The sequence below is a fragment of the Capsicum annuum genome, chromosome 3 (genome assembly GCF_002878395.1).
Source record: "Capsicum annuum cultivar UCD-10X-F1 chromosome 3, UCD10Xv1.1, whole genome shotgun sequence".
Taxonomy (NCBI): Eukaryota; Viridiplantae; Streptophyta; class Magnoliopsida; order Solanales; family Solanaceae; genus Capsicum; species Capsicum annuum.
The window spans coordinates 250,737,757-250,742,877 of record NC_061113.1 but is presented as its reverse complement, the minus strand read 5'-3'; positions in this window follow the sequence as shown (position 1 = coordinate 250,742,877).

The following is a 5,121-nucleotide window of genomic DNA, read 5'->3' as shown; positions in this document are numbered from 1 at the left end:
ATTAAGTCATTTCTTTTCACAGAAAAAATAAGGAAATAAATGATAAACACAATTTAAACCGTAAGAAACTCACCAGAAATATTCTTGTTTTTAAATCTTCTTTATTAATTTATAAAATCAAAAAGTTAAAAAATTTGGATGTCATAAAGATAATTTCTTTATAAAAAAGATATATATATTATATGTTGTAACAGATATATTATCTGATGCAACAGTTGAACTATTTGTTGCAACGGATGATATATCTATTGTAATAAATGATTTAGCTGATGCAACAGATATATAATCTGTTGTGCAACTCAGTGTAAAAAATAAACGATTGCTGGAAAGAACTAATTATTTTAATAATTATAAAGCTAAGCTTCAAGCTGAAAGGTCATGACCTATCATAATATTGATTAATTTAATTAAGTCATAACTTTTTATAGTAATCAAGAATGTCATTAATAAAAGGAGGTGAACAGTTGTGCGTTTAAATCTGCTTTATTAATTTATATAATTAAAAAGTCAGAAAATTTAGATGTCATGAAGATAATATATTTTTTTAAAAAATATATATATATTATATGTTACAACAAATATATTGTCTGATGCAACAGGTTATCTATTTGTTGCAAATCATGATATATTTGTTGTAACAGATGATTTATCTGATGCAACAGATATATTATCTGTTGTCCAAGTTGGTGTAAAAAAAATGGTTTCTGGAAAGAACTAATTATTATTAATAATAAAGCTGAAAAGTCATGACCTATCATAATATTGATTAATTTAATTAAGTCATAACTTTTTACAATAATCAAGAATTTCATTAATAAATGGAGGTGAACAGTTGTGCCTTTAAATCTGCTTTATTAATTTATATAATTAAAAAGTCAGAAAATTTGAATGTCATGAAGATAATATATTTTTTAAAAAATATATATATATTATATGTTGCAACAGATATATTATCTGATGCAATAGGTTATCTATTTGTTGCAAATCATGATATATCTGTTGTAACAGATGATTTATCTGATGCAACAGATATATTATCTGTTGTCCAAACCAGTGTAAAAAAAAATGGTTCCTGGAAAGTGTAACATCCCGTATCTAACTTGTACTTATTCTAAATATACCCTGTTATGGTCATATGGTATAGGTAACAGATGAGATTTGTTATGCAAGTATTAATGGTGTAGATGGAATTATAGAGGCTACCCGTACAATTTAATGTGATGCAACCAAGTTAACATCAATACGACCATTTAAAATTGGGATCGTAAGCTGGTATTTGAATCTAAAGTTTAAAGTGACCAAGTGTGTATAAGTTGTAAGTTAGATTAAGATGATTAGGAGCTGGAAATGGAAGGATATATTGAGGTGCTTGCTTGACTTAATTAAGCTAGTAGGTGAGTCACCTACTTGAGCTATATGATCCAAGTTAATAGACCAAGTCCATGAATCAGATTTGGGCCTTTATTAGAATACTTATTTTGCCAAAATTAAGTAAAAGAAGAAGAAAAATGGGAAAAAGGCCCAATGCTCAAATCTGCCAAGGCCTAAATATAATTGAGCCCAACTAAGAAATTAAGCAAGTAGGTGCATCACCTACTTTGACATTTTGAGCTGCTTGAACTCCTTAAGTAGGTGCATCACCTACTTGGACCAATTTGACCAATTTTATGGACCAAAATGCAGCTAAGGAGGTGGACAAGATAGGGCCTTTAAAAGGCCAAGTTCCTGGTCATTTTACTTCACTTTTAAGTCACAAAAAAGGAGTATATTTCAGCAAATCTCTCTACTCTCTCTAAAACAACAAGAACAGCAACCCTATTTTTCCTTCTAGGGTTCATGAAGAAACCCTCACCTTTTGCAGCAAAAGGTAAGTGAAAACACTTTAGTTTTTGTTTAATTATCTCATAGAAGATTAGGAGAATATGTTAGAAGTGATTAATTATGAATATATGGCAAAATATAGAACAAGCAATCTGTTCACTTTTGTTTGATATTAAAGAACTTCTCTTTTCTTCTTTGGTTTAAAGTGTGAAGGAAAGTTCAAGTTCTTGAAGAGTTCAATTAAAGGAATAGTTGCAGAATTGAGGTAAGGTGACTGCTCCATTATGTTCTCCTTGTATATGAATTTAAAAGAGAGTTATGGATGTGTTGTTATTGAGAACTCAAGAGATGATGAGTTCAATAATAGGTTGCCACAATAAGAGTGATTTGGAACTATTTTGTGGACTATTTTGTATGTTCATGTTATGGGATGCCATGTTGACATTGGAGAAGGGTGTGATTAGTTTGTAATGAAATATAGAAGAAAGGTGTGGTGGTACACCACCGAACTAATTATTGCCCTTGTTTACTGCCCAATGTGTTTTGTGTGTTGTTTGGAGGGTGTAATGAAGCTGAGGTAGTTTCGGTGATCTTATAAGGACATGTATGGTATGTGGGATAAATTGGAGGAGAAAAGGGTTAAAACAACGTCCTTAATTGACAGATTACGTGTTTACTGCCCGATTACTATTTTGATGAAGTTAAGTAGCCTAAATGTGTTGATTGGTTACTAATACTAGTTTACCATATATTCTATTGTAGATAAGTAATATAAAAGGTGAGAAGTCAAGTCGGGTTAGTTTCGGAGTCAAATAACCAGGTATGTAAGGCATACTCTATTTCACACTCTTTGGCATGAAATCGTATAATTGTTCCATCAAGCAAGTTTTCTATGTTATCCTATAACAAAGTGATACATAATGGCGGCACATTTCACTCCATGTATCCAATGACCTTGTTCCCACTTCCAAAACGCATTAGAACACCTCAATACGTGCTTATTATTAAATCTGCAAATTTATCTTCACTAGAAAATTTCAGGAGTTCTCCGTTTGTTCAAATAAGACCCATGTGTTGTTTCAGCTCCTAAATACTTTATTTGTGTGCCAACAGCTCCCTACCTCATTTTTGTTACATTAAGTGTCTATTTACATGTCTCTTATTAGTGTATTACCGATTCAAGGTACCATAATGTGATGACCGTAAAAGTAACAATCTCAAAGGCTAAATAAACTAAGTAACGCAAATCTGTAAAATGACGAGTGGCAGCTCAGGGGAATTTGCCTAGCATGGGCCGATCTCGATACCTTTATTTGTGGGTGGTAGTTCAGGGGCATAAGCCTAGCATGGGCCGATCCCAATCTTTATATGTAGGCGGCAGCTCAGGGGCATAAGCCTAGCATGTGCCGATCCTAATTTATCTATTTACCACTGATCAGCTGGTCATTTGCATTATCTGGTTTACAAAGATTATGAAGTAAGAAGGTAAAACGAAGAAAAGAATGTAATGTACATTGTTCCACAAGTATTTATAAAGGTGGTATACTAGTACTACTTATACACTTGTATCAGATTTCTATTGAGCTTTTGTATCAAGTGTGTTGTTACCTTCTACCTCACATATTCAGTATATATTTTTGTACTGACGTTCCTCACGGGGGACCTGCATTTCATGCTGCAGGCACAGGCACTTCAGCTCATACAACTCACTAGTAGGAGTGCAGGCTTTTCAAGGACTATTGGTGAGCTCCAGGTTGATTCGAGGCTTTCCGAGTCTGTTTCATATATTTTGGTATTGTACAGTAAGTCAAGAGTAGGGCGGGGGTTTTGTCCCAACCCTAACTAAGTTTATGTATCTTTTAGAGGCTTTGTAGACTGTAAAGTTATGGTAGTGTTTTGTCTTTAGATGTGGTAGCCCCAACGACCAAGTATTGTATATATCAGTTTGTGTTTGCATATGTAATTATTCTAATCGATAGATAATATCAGGTTCCTCAGAACCTTTAGTTGTTATAGTTACATGCATGGAAAGTACAAATTTTTGAATTGGTTCTCTCGGGCCTTTACCGCTATGAGTGCCTGTCCGCCCTAATAGGATCTGAGGCATGATAGAAAGAACTAATTATTAATAATAATAATAAAGATGAAAAGTCATGACTTATCATAATATTGATTGATTTAATTAAGTCATAACTTTTTACAGTAATCAAGAATGTCATTAATAAATGGAGGTGAACAGTTGTGATTTTTTGCCTAACTCATTCAAGTTCAATCCTCTATAAATAGGTCTCTCCTTACTCAATCGTTCATTCTACTACACACTATTTATTCCTCGCTCTTGTTACACCTTCAACTACTTTCTCTTCAAGGACTTGATAGCTTTTTTCCTGTCTCTGGTAAGTTTTTTTCTTGATTTTTGTGTAAATATACGTTTTATTACATTACATTACATTCGAATTCTTTCTTTTCTTTACTTTTGTGTTTACGTGTGTGTTTTGTCAACTTATGCGTTTTTTAGATATGGCTGATCCTGTGTGGGATGTCGTTATTTTATGAGACGCCACGAGGGAACTGCAAAAGGAGGTTCATGACCTGCATTAGGAGTTGGCCGCCGTCAGAGTAAGGATGCTGCGGGAGATCTGCAGGCTGCGGAGGGTGCTGTTGCTGCCCTTTGAAGATTGGCCGGCTGGCCATTCAAATAATAATGATGATAATAATAATTAAGCTTTTTTTCTGTTATCTATGTATTTTTTGAGTTTCTTTTATAAAAAATTATGTTTGATGCACTTGACTTTTTATTTCTTATTTAATTTTCGTGCTGTCTATTTCTATTTCTTAACGAGTGACATGTCTACAATTAAGGAATAATTTGATTCCAGTATCAATAGCAAGAACATGTGAGTTATCTGTTAGGTTTTGTGTATGACAGGAGCTGTATTTTGTTGTTCGAAACATATTAGTAATCTGATGAAACAGATTATTTATCTGTTGAAACAGATTACTAATCTGGTGCAACAGATTATTTATCTGTTTAAACAGATTACTAATCTGGCGCAATAGAATACCCATCTATTCGATTCATAATCATATTACGGGCACCTAGAACCCTTAAACATGAATCCAACATGAGTCTACTGTTACAACAGAACATTTATCTGGTGCTACAGATAACGGATCTGTTTAAACAGATTGCTCTTGTATTGCATTCATGTTCGTGTGCAAACTATTGTTGAAAAAACAACACACTAGCAGTTACCCAGATTCAACTAAAAAGCATAATCTGACTTACCAAAGTCTCCT